General features: G+C 37.8%; 1 protein-coding gene across 1 annotated transcript in view; it reads right to left on the bottom strand.

Annotated features, from left to right (window-relative positions):
- ncanb (neurocan b) overlaps window positions 1-19,203 on the bottom strand; it is a 150,623-nt gene extending 131,420 nt beyond the window's left edge. The window contains exon 1 of the mRNA XM_087785370.1: window positions 18,978-19,203. The gene's annotated coding sequence lies outside the window, so the exon portion shown is untranslated. The remainder of the gene's footprint in view (window positions 1-18,977) is intronic.
- Window positions 19,204-20,112: the final 909 nt, after the last annotated feature.

Here is a 20,112-nt window from a genome sequence, read left to right on the forward strand (position 1 = left end):
GTTTTTGATAAAGGTATATATATATATATATATATATATATATATATATATATATATATTCTTTCTTTCTTTTTTTAAATAGAGACGCTTTTATTTTTGTTATTTAAAGGGCAACTAATGTGAAAACCCAACTCTCCTAACTTACTCACAAGGTTTAAATGTTGAAGTCTTCCTCTCCAAGATGGAGTAAGTCCCTCATCATGACCATGTTTGGAAGTTAATACTTTAGAATGTTCTCCTTCGTCTGAATTCTCACGAGAGGTTCGAAAGTGAAGCCCATTAGGGTGTAAAAACGGTCTTCAATTCTCCTCCAGCCAGCAAAGCCCTGCTTTGTTTATACAACGAGTCCCTTGCAAAGCAATGTTGGCTTGGTTTGGATAAATGAGAATTCATCTCCAGCAAAACGAAGCGTTTCATTGGGCTAGGCTTAAGCACATTTTCTAATGTAAATATTTCAATAAAAAGAGATTTTTGTAAAAACAGACACATTCTAATAAGTACAATAGAGGGCCGGGATCTATTTAAGAGATAGTTAAATCAACACATTCATTTTCCTTTAAGCGGTATGTGAAATTGATTTAATGTTGCAAGATTTTTTTCAAAGCACCGATAAATGTTTAAAAATTAATAATTTCTGTCTTAATTAATGTCATCATTTTTGTCATCAACTACAAACCACTATATGACATCATGAGGAATGTGGGGTTAAATATCTGCATGAATTTTACTCCTATGTTTATGTGAACAGACACTCTCTCTCTGGATGATTGCAGTGACCTATCAAGCTGTGATGGATGATCGCCTGTCAGCTCAGCCAACTGTTCATGCACGAGCATCTCGCCACCGCTTCATTTCTTTCTTTGCCTGCTTTCCTCATAAGGTGCAGCTGAGAAAAAACAGATTCAAGTGATCCGCTACTTTAGTCAGTGAAAAAAAAAGGGTAAACATAATAAAAAAATAGTTGAAGGAAGATTCCAATTTATTCTAAATAATCCTTATTTTTTCATTCAAATCCTTTGTGAGACATGAATGAGGCTTTCTTGAGGATCTCTTGGTTTTACAAGGACAAAGTGTTTAATTTGTATTTATGAATTTGTATAACTACCTGCCCTGTACTTATGTGTTGATGAGCTGAAAATTGATCATGATATATTTTGAAAGGCTAGTTAGACTCATTGAAAAACACAAAACAAATTAAACACATTTTTTGTCGGCCAAAACCCAGAGCTCCACAAAAGAGTATCTTGCATTGTGGGGCATCCATTGTCCAAAAACAATTGTTCTTCAATGGAAGGTCAGGTGTGTTATTGTGGAACATAGAATGGAAGACCTTGTAGATCTGGAACTGCAGAGTTTTGTTCCCCAGGATTAATTTCCACATCGAATCAAAGACCCATAATAAGTATTGTACTGTGATGTCATGCATTCTTATTCTGATTTAATTCTGATCAGTTGCTGCAGCTAAAGTGTCTGAACCCTCAGTTTATCTCACGGACCTATTGAATAAAGTATCTACACCAAAGCATGTTTTGAGATCTGAGTACATTTAATTAAACATTGACTGATAAATAATTAAAACATATCTGGGTCTATTACAAGTCAATCTACAACTATTAAGAATAAAAAATGTTGTCTCTAGATATCAGTCAAAAGCAGCAAGAGTTATTAGAAATCAATGGCAGATCAGAAGATGGATTTTAGTTTGCAGTATTCAGCCTCTTGGAATTCCTTATCAGTTTGCAACATGGACTCATTTATTTTTTTGGCTCAATTGCAACAACTTTAAAACTTTAGTTTCCTAACTCAAATTATCGATCTCAGTTGGGTGACCTTCAAAAGAGATGGGCTAGGCTTCAATTTTCATTTTCATCATATTAGCACTTCTACAGCACTTCTGAGGTCTCCAGAGAACAAGAGAAATTCTGCCCCAGGACGTCCAGAATTCAAGTGCGTCTACATTGACTGTAGCGTAACAATGAGAGAGGACAAGACACCAGTGTTTCGTTCATATTTCTCTTCCTCATTACTCTGAAAAGAAAACCTTTTGTTTGTTATGTCTTGTTAATGTTGATCCGCGAACTGCAACCAAATGACTCGCCTGGTGTCAGAGACACTTGAACAAAGAAACAAAAGGTTATGATTTAAATTCAGGGAGATATATCCTCGTGTGAACGAACAAGCTGTGTGCTGCTCATTATTTACATCTGCATTGTATAATTAATGACAGAGAGCTTTGGCCGCCGCAGAATAATGAGACGTTGTGGAAGGTCGTTGGCTAGAAGAACCATAAATCCAGAACAAGAGAGATTTAAATGTTACCTGAGGCAGAAAGGAAGTCAGAGGCTAAGCTATTGGAACTTTTAAACAACAGAATGCTTGCCTTTTCAACAAAAGACAATGTATGTACTTGTCTCTCTGCTACCTCTTATAAGCAGCCAATAGAAACATGATGTATTAATCATGACAGAAAAACATTCCTGATGCCATTTGCATGGACAGAGGAGGAATCAATGCTCAGGAAGGATGTTGATAAAAGGTGTCATTGAAAGTGGTATTGATGAAGTTTGGCAGTTGTCGAAGACAAAGGGACTAATGAAGCATATGGAAGTTGAATCATTTGATGACCGGGGTGGGTTAGGAATTTAGACACAATAAATAAAAGGTATTCGACATTCATGAAGCAGTTACCAATTAATTGATTTTTTTTTTACTTATTTACCAATATGTATTTCTACATTGAATGCACTACATTGCATATGGAAGCCATCCCTCTAAACAACCCTCTCAGAACCAGTAAAGCTCCCATACGTCTTTGCCGCCCAGCCAACCAATTCCAGCCGTGGATTATTTTTGATTTAGCAACATAGATGTAGAATTTAAATACTGTATATCAGCGATCAGTTGTCACTAAATAAAGCAGTGTGTAGAAAGGTGGCTTTGGACACCCACTAAGTTCTCTGGTTGTGCTCAAGACTAACTGGTGTTCAATTGAATAACCTGTTTGTGAGAGTGTTAACAATTATAAGCAACTTTGCCGTTCCAAGTCGCAGCTTCATAAAATATATTTTAATATGTACTAACATAAAGAAAAAAAAACGCTAGTCCGCGGGAGGTGAACACGATATGGCGAGGGACCACTGTATAACCAAGGAAGTTGAATGTTTATTGTTCAATACATTAAAAAATGAATTATTTAGTGTGTTAAGACTTTTTACCAAAAGTGGCTGAAATAGGATCCAGTCAGCCATGGATAAGATAGTAACAGAAACTCTTTCTTCATGAGTTGAGAGTAAAATCCTGCCCATGAGTAATCAGAGCCTTTAAAACAGTTTACATATAATTTCTCTAATGTGTTTTCAAATAATTCAGCTAAATTTGTCTGAATAATCTGATATTAATTATATTTATAGGTAACAGAGATACGATAGTGTAGAATGAAGTTATTCCCTTTGCAAGTGAACTGCAAGTGTTTTCACACCTGAGCTGTTAAAATGCTTAATCCCTCAGTTTAAAAGGAAAAGAGGGACTTTTTCACAATAGGGTATTTTTGCGGATTTGTCAAAAAATGTTTTTATGTTAAGGTTAGCACAGTCATGACGTACGATTTCTCATCATGGGATGAATAAAATGTTTATCCATCTTAGAAACAGCATCCAAGCATGATTGTTATAACGTCTTACCTATTCTGCAGGGAATGATAAAGGATTTTATTTTCCTCGTTTTCGGATGAGTTTGTCTGTTTGAATTTACTTTCAGGAGTCGTGTAGTATTTCCCCCCTAACGATATCTGACGGTACAGAAAAGCAAGGTGATCCATCCGAATACTAACAGCTCGGAGCTTGTCAGCCGGAGAAGAGCACGTGTGATTTTTGTTTAATAGCTAACATTTACTAGCGTTCCAACAAAGAGCGGCGTGGTGCGCGGCGGCCCTTCCCCAGCGACGCAACCCTTGTCGACCTTCTGAAAGGTCCCGGTCTGCCAAAGAAAAGCAAACACCTCATTTATCTGGTTGCCAGCGCAAAGAGCAGCTACCACAGGAGTACCGGCGAGCTGGCAGCCGGCGCTTGAGCTCTGACGAGATGCACGGTCGGACCGTGGCTTTAGGAAAATAATAAATTGGAGTCTCCTCGACAGGCACCTCGTGTGCGTGTGGGCAGCTGACAAAGTACTGTACAAAGCTCACTCCAGATATGGAAAACATGCATTCCAGGAGGCTGAAGAGAACTAAAAGGAAACGTGAATTGAAAATGTAAGTTGTATATTTCATTTTTGAAGTCGAACAGTGTTTTGGGATTCTCTATTAGGTAGGAAGCACATAACTGATCTTCTTTATTTCCCACCAGAGAGATAACACATTAAAATAAAGTATATAAGATATTAAATAATTACAATATCAGTTTAATTTCATCCTTATCATTTTTTCTTGTTAAAACAATTTTGAAAATAAAAATGATACTTACGTTACTAGAGCAGGTATGTAAATTTAAAGTTACAGTTGCAAGCCGCTAACAGAAGAGAGAAGTTAGATCTGTGCCACATATTGCATGATGCAATAAACACTGGATTGCTGTACCTCAGCAAATAATACATTTACATTCATATTTTTTATACCTCAAGTTAGATACAGCCTCAAAACAAGAGGTGTTTTTTATTTATTTCATTATATAATTTGTATTGGTATGTTTTAGTTAAACAGGTTTGAAAAATAATTTGAATATTTTTACTGAGCTGTAGGAAAAATGTGTTCCTGTATACAGTATATGTTAGTGTTGGTTATGTTTCAATAAAAGAGAGATTCTGAGCATCTGCAGAGATTTCAGTGCCTCACACACAAGTCATGAACCTCACTGCAAGTTCCCTATAAAGGACAGAACTTTTTTCTTTTTTTCACTTTATATACACCAATGTTTAATGCCTGGAGATCTGCATTACATATTTGAGTCATAATTAATAATTATTTGCAAGCTAATTTATGTGATATTACTAATGATTGTAAGTGTATTGTGCACTGTTGTGTCATTTAAGGTTTTTATTTTATGGTTTCAAAAGTATTTTATTAAAATAAATATATGCGATAAATTCAATTTATTTCATCACAATATGCAGCCTACAGGGACTAGAGGGAAGAAGTGATATATGTTGACCAAATGTTTGGTTGGTGTATATACAGTCCTGGACAGAACTATTGGCACCCCTGGAGCTTTTCCAGAAAATGCACCATTTCTCCCAGAAAAGTGTTACAATTACTGTGTTTTCATTTTACACAAAACTCAAAAATTGGGTCGGACAAAAGCATTGGCATCCTCAACTTAATACTTAGCTGAAAATCATTTGACGAAAATAACTGAAACCAATATGTTCTATAACCATCAACAAGTTTCATACACCTCTCAACTGGAATTTTGGACCACTCTTCTTTGCTCCAGGTCTCTCAGATTTGAAGGGTGCCTCCTCGATGGGTACAGCAATTTTCTGATCTTTCCGTAGGTGCTCTATGGGATTTAGATCCGGACTCATTGATGGCCACTTCAAAATTCTCCAGAGCTTTGTCTGCAACCAATACTGGGTGCTTTGTGAGGTATGTTTTGGGTCCTTGTCCTGCTGGATCATCCATGACCTCTGACGCAGACCTAGCTTTCTGACACTAGGCCCTACATTACTGGCAAAAATACTGTGATAGTCTCCAAATTTCATGATTCCTTGCACATAGTCAAAGCACACAATGCCAGAAGCAGCAAAACAACCCTTTGAACCTCCACCACGTTTGACTGTAGGTACTGTGTTCTTTTCTTTGTAGGTCTCAATCTGTTTTTTGTAAATGGTAGAATGACATGCTTTGCTAAAAACCTCCACCTCTCTAACAGGCTTCAGTTTCATTTATATATCCCCAGCGACTGTTACCTATCACAGGTGTGTTTAAACTAAAATCACATGCTTGAAATGGAATTATTTACCTATAGTTGTAATAGGGTGTCAGAGTGAAATAAAAGATTCACTTCCAACACTTTGTGGTGTTAACACAAAATCCTGTGACTAAATCTTCAAATCCTCAACCAGTGTTGACAGAAATTCCCCCACAGTCAAATCTGTGACTAAACCCATCGTGATGCTTTTAGATCGCGGAAGAAAGCAATTATCTTTGATGTTTACTCACTGTTTCAATGTCTTAAAATGAATGAACATGTAAGATCTGTCATGATCTTTTCTTGTTTTTTTCATAGACAAATTATTTCCAGCAATGCATGGATACAACACAGATTCAATTAAGCAGGATCTGTAGTAAAACATAAGTACTCTGATGAACTAAATCAATGGACAGAGACAGAAATATAAGAACTTCACAAGGTTCTAACAAAGACAGTGGTGCAGTTGCAGGATGTGACACGATGCAATGTACAAAATGACAAGCGCCCTGATTACTGCTGTGTGTGTTGAAGGGCTTCTGATGAAGTCTTGACTGAAACGCTGATTAGTAAAAACATGGTTCAATCAGAGTTGATTGCAACAGCTCAATAATGGTCTGGTAGTTTTCCATTCACAGGATAACAAAGCAGATCTTTCTCTTGTTGGCTTTTAATGAGCGTCCGCAGCACATGTACACACAGTTCGCTGGACAGAGTCTTTACCAATGAACCACTTCTTGCAAGCGTGTGCAAGCGCTGTGTCGGTGGTGAAGGGTTGGTGGTCTCCAGAAATGTTTTGCTAATAAATCACTGGGGACCTTTTAAAACGAGAGTTCAGTGTAGTGAGAAGATTCCAGAATCCTTTGCGTGGACACCTGAAGCACACACAGCTCGACAGATATGGCTAAGTGGCAATTCCCATCACGCACGGAAGACTTGATATTTTGTCTTTCTAGGATTGTGGAAAATAAAAGCTAGTATTACCACAAAACCGCCATAGACAACACACCGAGATGAAAGCTTAAAATATCCTATAGCCTGAAGCGAACAGTGTCTTTAAGGCGAAAGCCTTAGAAGGCATTTAATGGCTCTTTGAAAGTGTTTTCTCTTTTTTCAAGGGGAAAGCAGTGGTTAGGCATGTGAGTAATAAGAGAAAACCTCTGTCATATAGTGTACCCCCTCCCTACATCTCCTCACTGTCAGAACAATGAAGGTCAGGGTAAGATGAGCGCCAATTAAGGCCTCACACAGTGCTTGCAACCGGAAAAAATAGCAGTGTTTGACAATATGTGTTCTCTTGACTGTACTCTTTCTGCAGGGAGGGATCTTATGGGAGGAGTATTAACGAATATCTCTAAATCAGAATTGAAAATGTACTCTACTGTAGCAGGCATTATATGGAAAGTAAAGTTACATGATTACATGTTCCCAGACCAGTTTCAAAACCATTTTGAGTGGTTTCCCTCTTAATTGACTCCTCTCAATACGGAGGAGCAGTGGCTCTACTTAGAGTTTCTTCCAGATGACCGAGCTTCTCATCTTATCTCTAAAGAAGAGTCCAACCACCCTGTTGAGAATTTATTTAGGCCACTTTCACTGACTATCTTGTTCTTTGGTCAATACCCTCCACTCTTTAAGTTAAGAGTCTAACATTGTTTTTGCAATCTATTAACATACTTACTTTGCAATTTATTTTAAAAATCCCTACAAAAACATGGTACCTGACAAATGTGAGTGACAATCTTAAAATGTTTAAGGTGTATAATATTTGTTATTGAATGTATTATTGCAACATGATCACATCCCATGTGGTCTGTACCATGGATATTTTTTCATTTTAGTTAATTTTAATATAACATCTGTTATTTATTTTATTGTATTTTATTCATCTATTTCTGATTTAATTTAACATGTAACATAAACAAGAAAACTTTGTGTGGAGTGCCTTATAAATATGCTAGTATATCAGCTGTTCTTATTGGCTAATTTTCCGGATGATTGTTGTCGAGAGTCAAAAACAGCCATCAGATCAGGAACAGCCCCCACATTGACAGACAAGGGTCAGTGATCAACACCTGAGCCAATAGTCCCTGTGAAGCCGTCCATCCATCACGGACGACTGCCTCCAATCAATCTGAGCACAGAGATGGACACTTGGGGATAGAGAAGGTTCTCTGACAAACCTCTCCCTCGCACAAAGATGCACAAGGCAACCCCTGAAACGGTTCTGCTAGCAAATGAATCAACATGGAGCAAAACGCTGAGCTTATTCAACCTAACCTCCTGCAACTAGATTGTCTCACTGAATCTTATAGAAAGAAATACATTTGTTACCATTTTTAGATATTTGTATTTAGGACTGTTCATCGATGAAATAGAACTTATTGATTGATTTAATTTACCATTTTGACGGCTTAGAACACTGAAGGAGATGCTCGTTGATGAAAGAGTCTTACTTTGACGATTAGATGGTTTGTTATTCACTCTCTTGTCTCACCTTTGTGTAGTTCTACCGTTCTACGTATTGATGGCTCAAATAGTCTGTGTTTTCTGAGTACGTCAGGTATGTAGGTTTGCTTTGGTTAGGTCTGAAGAAAAGGACAATTAGATAGAATGACAATAGAAATAATTTAAATAGAAATGGCACCAAAAATAACAAGGATGACAAGAACGAATATATTTTAAAAACCAAATACTCTAAAGAGTGGAGGAGAGGGGAAGGAGAGTGCAAAAAGTGATTAAATAATTGAAGCAACATTAAATATGGTATACTTTTAATTGAAATTGGACATACTAGAATTTGTAGGGGTGTTCACTGACTCCTTGTCTGCCCACTAACAAACAAGAAAAAGATACATTTGAAAAATTTCCCTCACTTGGTATGTAATGCATAAGGTTTAAATTCTATCTGAATTGGACATATTTTAATTTTCATAGCGGTCTTTTGCCCCCCTTTTGACTCTTAACGGGCCGACCTTTGACCTTCCGCCTAGAACCTTCACTGAAAAGTCAGCCCTCTTTAGTCTTATTTTCACTACCTTATTACATAGTAACTGTGCTTGTAATCCAGACCATTCTCCCTTGCTTTTCTTTTTTCTCACATAAAAAAACAACACTAAAAGGCACGGAAATTGATGTGTCAGGTGTCTGATAGAAATCCTTGCTTGATAAGTAGAGCGACGATTAGACCAGTACCATGGCTGACACCAACATTTCATCTTGGGTTGTGTTCAATTTCCCTGTAACACAGTGAGATTAAATTCTACATTGTTTAATGAGCATTAAGAGATGGTTGGTTGAATTTCTCTTTCAGCACGAAAGCAAACGATTGTGTCAAAGTCACACGTGCAGAAAGAAACACACATAGATGAGACTCAGCAACGATTTGATGAAAACAACCGTCTTTACAGTCATTATAAATTAATTCAAGGAAGGTCTTCCTCTCAGAAGAGATTCATTTAGCCACTTATATTTAACTTGCTGGAGCAGAACCCAAACAGAGTTTGTCCTGCCCATTAGTTGTCCTGCCCAACCTTTAAATCTTAGCACCCAAATCTTCGCCGTTGAAAAGAATTATGGCTCTAGATTATAGAGAAAGTAATCACTTACTTGCTGCTGAGTGGGACACCAATAGAAGTCACCATCACTGTGATGGTTTAGAGCTACAGGTTCAGGATATGGAGCATCTCTTTCAATATGTATGAATGATAAGCAGGAAGTCCATCAACAAAACTCTTAACTCACTGTGTGAAAATGTTTGAAAGACATGAACTACTAACAACTAGCTTTCACTCTGATATTCTTCATTGTTTGAGTAAAAATTGCTTTTGAGTTTGAAACTAATGTTTTAAATTCAATTCAATTCAACTTTATTTAAAGTGTGAAATAAAAGGTAACAGGGTTATCTCAAGACACACAAAAACATCTTTCCAGCCAATCAATCAATCAATGAGCGGGGGAAACCGGCAGAAAGCTCAACAGTACTAGACTCAGATACATGCATTTCCTGCCCATGTATAAGAAGGCAAAATTATATATATTCTTTAGCATCTTTACATATACTTTTGCTTGAAATTTTAACTAAAATGTAGAAGTAAATGAAGATAGATGAGGAGATCATTTGGTTGTAGAATAGTCAAATTATTTAAAAACACAGGAAATACAATGAAAATAAAGAATTTGAATAACACTTTATAATAAAACAGGTCCCAGCAAATCACAATAATCAACAATGGCAAGAAATACTTAATTTTGAGAGGCAGAAACCTCGGGCAGAACCAGACTCAGTGTGAACAGCCTCCTGCAGTAACCGGCTGGGAGGTAGAAGAAAGAGGGGATGGAGAGAGAGGAAGACTGGAGCACATTTTTCTGATTCTCTATTTAAATGGCAAGCTGGAGAATGTGTTTCATCTTTCCTGCTTCTGCCGACCGAGTGTTAAAAAAGCAATTTACCTCCTGAATTGTGAAGAAAGTGTGAAACAGTCTTCTCAGGATATTTTATTTCTTGAAATTACCACGCCCTGCATTTGCTGTCCAAGAGTTTCTTTGTTCATTTCCTACCTTTACTTGTCACAACAAACAAATTACTTCATGCAGAATGACTGGTGCCGTGACTGGACAACACATCAGACTAGATATGATTCCTAGAAAATCCATCTGGAGACTGTGATGAATTTTATTATTTACTCAAAGAAAAGTGATTTTGAATTGGTTGTCTTAATTGATTTCCAGAGAATAGAGCTGGAAAAAAAGTATAGATTTCTGTTCACTGCTCACCCGACACTCACCCCATTCTCCCACAACACATACAAACCTCATGAGGCTTTTCTTCCGACATCTGGAAGGTAGCTAAACCAACATGGAATACAAATCCAAGAGTCACCTGCAGGCTTAGCTGAGAAATCCACCTGGTAAGGGTTGCTGTGTCTGCCAGATGCTTTTAGTCAATCTAAGATTCCATCTGTCACTTGAACCTCAGTTGACCTCTTTTATATGCTTTGATCTAAAATAATGAGCAACGTCTTTCTTCGTTATGTCTTTATTTGTGCGTGTTTTACTTTAAATGATTTTCTGCATATCTCATCGTGATTTACAAAGAATTTGATTGCTGCCCAAACATGAGCTAAATAAAAACGTGTTTTACATCATATGCCATGTGTTTAAATTAAATATCTATCCATCTATCCATCATTTTGACTGTCCATCAGTATCTTCATCTGAGCCACTTTATACCTTTGCTACTCCAGATGCCTGCATCCTGCTCTCAAGCCAAAACCCAAAATTGTAGAACCGAGGTAGACACTCAACAGCAAAACAGACTCATATTAAAACAAAATTACAAAATTATCTATAAAGTGTTGAGTATCTCAGTTCACAAAACAAAAAAATGCAGTTTGATTTTTGCCTCCTGGACAATAGAACTTATACAATTCATTCATTTTCCGCAAGTTCAGCACCACTTACATAGAATTTGTTTGTATTTTATCTGCGCCACGCTGGACATCATTGTTGATTGGATGGTTCCGGCAGGAAATGAGTGATAAAAATAAATGACTTTTATTCATAATGTGTGCACATGCACCAACACACCCCTCATCTTATCTTATCCAAACACCTTTGCTTGATTAAGTGAACATTCTACGTTTCACTGGCTCAAATAGTCAGTGTTTGGTCAGGTATGTAGGTTTGCTTTGGTTAGGTCTGAAGAAAAGGAAAATTATAGAAATGATTCAAATAGAAATGGCAAACAAAAATGACAAAGAAAAAATACTCTGAAGAGAGAGGGGGAGGAGAGAAGAGAGTAAGAACAGGTGGATTTTTATTCATAATGTGTGCACATGCACCAACACATCCCTCCGAGATGATGTTCTTATTTCATTTCTTCATTGTTCATTCAATTCATCATCTAAAGCATGACTTTTAACTGAGTACTGCTTTTGTTTGTTCAAGCGCTTTGTGATCCTGCTCTGAGAATGGCGCTTTACAAATAACAATTACGATTACTTTTTACTTCATTGACATACGGCTGATCCAATCAAATGTTTTAGTGCCCCGGTTCAATGGCAGAGCTTATGACAACTAAAGCAGCTCATTGGTTCATTTTTCAGGTTGTGGGCGGCTTCTTCCATATAGCTGGACCTTCACAAAAATGGTTTTCTGTGAGCTTGTAGCGTCAATAAAGTTGTAAATCTACTTATATTGAAATAATTAATTGTCAAAGACAAATATCAAAGGTTAACGGGCAAAAATGTTATATTTGACAAGAATCATGTGACTGAGTGAACTGATGCTTTGGGCAGTTTTATTACTTTCTAGAGGTAAAATTGCATTTGTTGTGAGTTCCTGCAATACAATGAGGCGCACAAAGGTCCCAAAATCTGACGGATGAGCAAGCTAGAACACATGTTCAAATTATGAATTGAAGTACATTTTAAAGTAATAAATCAAACACTCACAAAACATAAAAGACGACTTGATCGCTATGAGGGCCGCAATAAAGACATATATTTCTACTTTACAAATGATGTTTTATGTTAAAACAGTTTCTCATTAAGATATCAGAAGATCGTTTTACATGCAAACACATGCTGGCTTTGAATTTTGCTCTAAATGGAAATACAATATATTGATGCTGCGTTGACGACATCTTTTAATCGTTAGCAGCAACTCAAGTGATTACAGATTTGTATTTTCCAGTAAAAGGTGAACATGAGGTCATTGCTTAAGTGTAAATATATTTATGTACCAGCAGAGATAGAGCACAGCAACAAATCAGCCTCCACACTTGAATAAGTGATGATGAAATCAATGATGTACAGCTGTCGGTGGCGCCCACTCTAATTTGTGCGAGTAGCTGTGACTCTCGATCGATATTTAAATCTGTGTCTTCCAAGAAGGTATCAGCCCCGCAGATCAAACAAAAATGAAAGATGGCGCTTGAACAGGATCCGCGAAGGAAATCTATAGGAGGTTTTATTCAGTCCACTGTGCCTGAGGTAGAACAGATGGGAGTGTTTGAGGATATTTTTCTTTGTTTGCTAGTGTAACTTCAAAGAAATGATTTACTCAGAGGCTACTGTATACACCAAGTGATTTAATTTAAAACACTTTCTGCTTTTCAGTTGAAAAAAAGTAAAGTCATATGAACAGTAAGAATGGCGAGAGCCTGATATAAATCACGGCCAGACACTAGAACCTGAGCAGTGGTGTATCCAGGAATGAAGTATCGAACTGGAATAAATGAGCTGGCCGGTGATCATCTCCCATTAATCCTATGACTAATTGCTTGGACCTCGGAATTTGATTTCTGCCGAACTCGATTCCGTCAAAATCTCACATCAATGCTGGTCATTTCTCTTAATCTAAACAGATTATCAACTGAAGCCGTCTCACCACGATCAGAGCTCACATTTTAAAATTGATGTGAAAATATCAAGCCTCCGAAGGATTGTTAGGTCTTACCTGTTCTATTCTGCACCACTAAAACAGAATAGAATTTTGATTCATATGCTCCACATCACTGTTTCAATGTTGATAAGAACAGAAATATCAATCGCAGATATAAAATGACAATTTTGCAGACATGACATAGCTTTTGCATACCCAACGTGCGCGCGTGTTGTAGAACTGCCTTTTTGAATGTGCCGTCTTGTCTTCAAATTTGTGTCAAGACACCAAATCTAGTGTTTTGATTGACAGCTTGCTTATACAATGAAATGTTTCCATGCTTTGACTCAATGTGGCGATATTACGGACAAAGAAAAAAATGTAAGGGAAAGCGTCATGACCTTTCACATTCAAATAAAAGGCTTTTCAGTACAAAGTAACTCATTTACCTAACATTACTCAATGTTTAGTAGAGTAAAATACCTTGTCTTTCCTGCAACATTTTAATAATCACAATAAATGCAATTTTATCATTTCTTTCTCAGATAAACTTGGTTTAAACCTCTGCAAAACGGAAATCATTATCAAATAACTACACGCTGGCTGAAATCACTCGGAAACCCACTCCCATTGTGCCCGCGTCATTAATTCACTAGAGATAAACTGTTACCACACGTTATTATTTATTTATAGTTTTAAATCGGCAAAACACTGGGTTTGAATAATACATTTGTTAGGCAGAGGGGTGTGGAGTCGGCTTTGGGGAGGGGTGGTTGACTGGGGATCCTTGTTGAATATTCAGGAGGAGGTATGTGGGTAAATCTTTGTCTTGTGGGATTTGTCAGCGCCGCCACTGGCCATGAAGGAACAGCTGCGCTGCTCATTTGCTTGGCTCAAGGTGCTGTGGGTACTTCAGTATGGATAATGCCAGACTATTATGTTATTAGCCACTGAAGAAAAAAAAGGGGGGCCAGCAGAAGCCCACTTAGACTCTACCCCCTCTGTTTGGTAGGTTCCTGGTGTGGGTTGGACCCAGCCCTGTCAATCAAGGAGATTGACAGTCCTTTGGCGAGCAGAGGTAGAGACTTTAATAAGCCTGTGAAACGACCCCTGTGGCTGGGCTGGGAATAGAGGTGCCAAGTGGACAGACGCCTAAAACATGATGTATGGCCCAATGTTCAGCCTCTGCAACTGCAGCAACATGTTGCACGGACAACACAAAGCTCTGCATGTGCAGTGATTGTTTTTGCTGGTAATTGGATCAGGGTTTTATCTACATCTGAAAAGTCTCCCAACAGGAATCTTCCAGCCTCCACAGTCGAACAAGCTCTGTGGCTCAGAACAAAGAAAATCTCAATAACAAACACGCTTTCCCTCAATTGAGAGAACTGAGGATTAGAAGCCTTTATTGGCCACAATGGGATCACAACAGAGCCATGGCAACAACGCCACACTTCCATAGTATCGCACATCTGGATGCCCTCAGTCGTCACAAAAGATAGACAAAGCCATCCAGCATGATCTCGTTTTGTTGCTTAGCTGCTTTTCTTTACCTCCACCCAATGCCAACTTGGCATTGTTGCTTTGAGGCACAGCAGACGGTTTGCATCTGCGTGCGATTCCTTCAGTTTATTGCCAGCAATTTTGGACACCGCTCAAGTGAGACATTTTTTTATGTGTTGCATGTTCTGCTACAAGTGTGCAGTCAGAAAGGTGGCGGTTTGTTCAAATGAATGTGAGGAAACAACCTCATGTAAAGTAAGGATAATGTTCCAGATCTCCTCCAGCGTTTAGTTTCTTTATTCTTCAAACTCCAGCTTGGCAATGAGGACACTTGTGTTCTGCATTTCTGTCTAAGCCATAATTGGAGGTTTCAGCTCTGTAGATAGGTTCATACATGGTACTGCTCCATTGTACAGAAACGTGGAAATACTGGCTGCAGACAAATCAACAGCAATGATGTTCACAGTAAGGCATGTCATCTGTTGTGTGAAAACAATGCAAATAAATAAAAGAAGCAAAGCTTGCAAAATGTGTATGAATTCATGTGTAGGATTGTGTGAAGCCTAATCCAATATATATATATATATATATATATATATATATATATATATATATATATATATATATATATATATATATATATATATATATATATATATATATATATAAATATATATACTATATATATATATATATATATATACAGTATATATATATATATACAGTAATGTGCAAAGGTTTTAGGCATGTGTGTTTAAAAAATGCAAAGTAAGAGAACAAATCTCAATCAAATCAATATTTGTTGTTACTACCCTTTGCCTTAAAACCATCATCAATTATTATAGGTTCATTTGAACAAAGTCAGGGGTCTTGTAATATTCTAGTGAGGTGTATGATCAACCAATTATACCAAACAGGTGCTAATGATCATCTATTTCACAAGTAGATTGAAACACAGTCATTAAGTGAAAAAGATACATGTGTAGGAGCTTAAAACTGGGTGAGGAACAAACTCTGCTACCAAGCTGAGGTTGTGGAAGACAGTTTCATGTCACAGGTCATACACCATGGCAAGACTGAGCACAGCAACAAGACACAAGGTAGTTGCTGCATCAGCAAGGTTTCTCCCAGACAAAGATTTCAAAGCAGACTGGGGTTTCAAGATGTTCAAGCTATTTTGAAGAAACAAAGAAACGGTAAACGTTGAGGATCGTAGACGCAGTGGTCGGCCAAGGAAACCTAGTGCAGCAGATGAAAGACTTATTCACTTATTTCACTTCCAAATCGGAAGATGTCCAGCTGTGCCTTCACCTCAGAACTGGCAGAACCAGTGGGACCCTGGTACACCATCTACTGTCCGGAGAAGTCTGGCCAGAAGTGTCTTCATGGAAGAGTTGCAGCCAAAAAGCCATTCCTCCGACGTGGAAACAAGGCCAAGCGACACAACTATTCAAGAAAGCATAAGAACTGGGTGCAGAAAAATAGCAGCAGGTGCTCTGGACTGATGAATCAAAATGTGAAATATTTGACTGTAGCAGAAGGCAGTTTGTTCGCTGAAGGGCTGGAGAGTGGTACAATAATGAGTGTCTACAGGCAACAGTGAAACATGGTGGAGGTTCCTTGCAAGTTTGGGACTGCATTTCTGCAAATGGAGTTTGAGATTTGGTCAGGATTAATGGTTTCCTCAATGCTGAGGAATACAGGCAGATACTTATCCATCATGCAATACCATCAGGGCAACGACCCCAAGCATACATCCAATGTCATTAAGAAATATCTTCAGCGTAAAGAAGAAGAAGTCCTGGAAGTGATGGGATGGACCCACAGAGCCCTGATCTCAACATCATCGAGTCTGTCTGTGATTACATGATGAGACAGAAGGATTTGAGAAAGCCTACATCTACAGAAGATCTGTGGTACCTAGAAGAATTCATGCTATTTTGAAGGCAATGGTCAGCCTCACCAAATATTGATTCGATTGACATTTCTTTTCAGTTCATTCACTGCATTTTGTTAATTGATGAAAATCGACTACACTACCATTTTTGAAATCATTCTTTTACAGATTTTTTTCACACCTGCCTAAAACTTTTGCACAGTAATGTATATATATTCATAAAATATTCACAAAGTAAAAACATTACATTTACAATCAAATCCAGCATTTGAAGGGGTTTTGCAAATAGTATTGGTTCTATTAAATATGAGGCACAAACATATATGTATACTTCCAGATTGTTAAAAATAAATAAATAATAAATACATTTTTCTTTGTTCTTTTTCTTTACATATTGGTAATTCTGTTTATAACTAAAGCTTAAGTCCTGGATCTTCTGCTGCTAGAAACCATAAATATACCGTATTTTTCTTAAAGACTCGAGGGACACTTAAGCCAAAATTGTTTTCATCTTTATCTTCTTCCAAAAAGACACACCAAACCCATGTGTTATCTCTGGGTCAAGGTGACCCGGTGGCCCAAATAAAAATAGTTTTTTTCTGTCTTCTGAGCCAACACAAGGGATACCTCAAACACAATCGTTTTCGGGCCACCCGGTAACCTTGACCATGAGAAAACATCCAAATATCTCCATGATGCTTGTCTGTAAAGTCACTCTTATATTACAACCTAGGCATGAGGAATTGTTCAGAAAAAACTTAAATAAGTCTTTATTTAAGCTTGCTTCTAGTCGAGGCTCTCGGACTCTCAGCTCCAAGTGTCTCCGCATTGAAACACACTGCAAATGTCCGTGCGCATGCACCAGATTTACACTGATAGTCTGTGATCTTAGGCTAAATCAGGATTAAGCTTTTTTTTTTAGCATTTCTCATACTAAGGCAATACAAGAGGGACATTAAACACGAGCAGTATGGAGATATTTGGATGTTTTAAGTGTGTCTATTTTGGAAGAAGATGAACACAAAAAAGCATCATTGAGATTTTTGCCGGTCCAAAAAGGAACAGATTACTTTTAAAAATGTTTCTTCAGTTGACAAGAGTGTGAGAAGAAATTGAATTTAAATTGGAACATTAATGGTCATAGCTTCAGGTCAGTAGAATTTTTGTTTTATTTACATTGTCTATGCAAAGACTGCTAAGATACCTCAAATAATCACATTGATCTTTATCCATAAATTACTGTTTGGATTTCAGATAATAATGGTGATAAATCAAGAAATATTTCAATAGGATACATTTATTATTCAACGTAGGTGTGTGCCTTCCATGTGGGGGCTCCTAACAAAGACCTGGACCAACAGAGATGAAAGGAGTAGTATCCACTGCACAAACTCCTTGACTGAGTACTCGCTTAATTTCCCTGGAGGTCATAAAAAAATCTCACCTATTCTATCTTCAGACTCGCACAATCATGACACCGAAAATAATCCATTAATGCTCAGGCCCAAACTATCAATGCACAATCGTAGAAGACTCATCTTCCCACTGGATCATCCTGTGAGTGACATCAGAGATAATGTCACCCACGGAACAGCATATCAAATTCCCCCTAATCCAAAAGTCCCCACAGTGAGCTGCTTGTATCGACAAACACCGGCATGTCACAATTTGGTTGCATAAAATGTGGACAACAACAAAAAACAGATATTAGATATTAGTACAACAATAAGTCTTTTTTTTTTAGAAATGAGCAGAAGATTTCACCAAAGGAAAAGCAATAGGATTGAAACAACTACATGGATATTTGAACTGAACAAATGCGTTTTTGCAGTTAATCTATTGCTGTCATGAGCCAGTCTATTATTTCCACTTTTTTTAACATCAGCTGCATTCCGATTCCAATGACATCACCCTGCACATAATTTATTGGGGGTTGATGACATGGGCGGCTTCTTCATCAAAATCATGATTCTGTGATTGAAAAGTTCATCAAATCTTCCATCACAAGAACAGTTTTATTAGACAAAGCAAAGTTACTTTTTCTAATAAAACTGTTCTTGTGATGAACGACATACCAAAGGAATATAAAAGGGTAATTTGAGGAGATAAAAATTTCATCAAGATAGCGATCTATAATTTAGTCCTTAATCTTTGTCACTTAACATCTTAGACAAACTCTGGAATGATTATCCATCCAGGCCGACTGGAGAAAGTGAAAGACTTTAAGACACTTCAATGACGTCTCCACTCTTAAAAAGGAAAGTACAGACAAAAGCAAACCTCTTTACCTTTGGGAGCGAGTGCAATCCAGTCCGGAGGAATGCGGAGCGATGCTGCAGCCTGCAGGAGCGTCAATCCAACAGCCGGAGGAAGATGAAGCATCCAATGACGAGGAGGAGGAAGAAAGAATCAGTTTCCTGACAACGGTTTCAAAAGTGGCTGAGAAGGATCCAAAAGACTGGGATTTTTAAGCAGCAGTAGATGCTGAGGAGAGATGGAGAGTCGAGCGCTGGAGAGGAGCGTACACCTCCAGCAGCTGAGCGCTACTGAACAAAAGAGAGCTCTGCTCTTCTGATAGATGGAGAGGGAGGAGGAGGGTAGAGAGGAGGATGAGGAGGAGGGAAGGGGGGGGGGGGTACACATCCAGAGCACCCACATCTAATATGATCGAAAACACACAAATTCATTTCAAGTGTGATAAATTGTCGCCCAACAGCTGGTCACCTGCTCAGATTTATGAAACAGGAAAATGGCTTCGCCATAATTTGGCACCTTGGTCCTGGAGCTGAAGGACCCAAATCCTGTTTTGGCCTTTGTCTGCTGTAATTAATAACTCCAGGGAAGGAATTATCTTGTTATTGGCAGCCCGGCAGTGACCTGAGCGGAAGAATTAGCCAGGCCGGACAAGTTTGTAGTCAAATTAGATCGAAATACTTTCGTAAAAAAATTAATGCTTGCTGATAGTGTCAAGCTCTTGGTCTCATTCACTTCATTGTAAATCTGCGACTTTCTGAAAAAAATCAGCTTTTTCTTCATCACTTGTAAACGTTTTTTTCATCTGACCAGGGCAGGGCGATACAAAGCATTGATCTTTATCAGATCGGTACCAGTCAAATAAAGAGTTTGCACATCTGGGACTTACTAAGAGCTTTAGGGTAACTTATCGACCCAGACATTATCAGCCTTTTTTTGTTTCATTTTCACAAGATGAAGATCAGCTAATAATAAGATACCCATAAACAATGATGCAGCTTTTTAATATACAAAGTTGCTTACTCCAAAAAAATAATTTTCCTCCTTGAGTTAGAAGAACTATCATCTGTTGTAGTGTTGATTCATACCTTATGAATGATTGTATAATCCGACAAGAGAAGGACAAGTTTGGGTTTACAAGCATGAACAAAACTAGATAATGTTATGAAT

Source organism: Callionymus lyra, chromosome 2 (genome assembly GCF_982586985.1).
Source record: "Callionymus lyra chromosome 2, fCalLyr1.hap1.1, whole genome shotgun sequence".
In the NCBI taxonomy this organism is placed as follows: domain Eukaryota; kingdom Metazoa; phylum Chordata; class Actinopteri; order Syngnathiformes; family Callionymidae; genus Callionymus; species Callionymus lyra.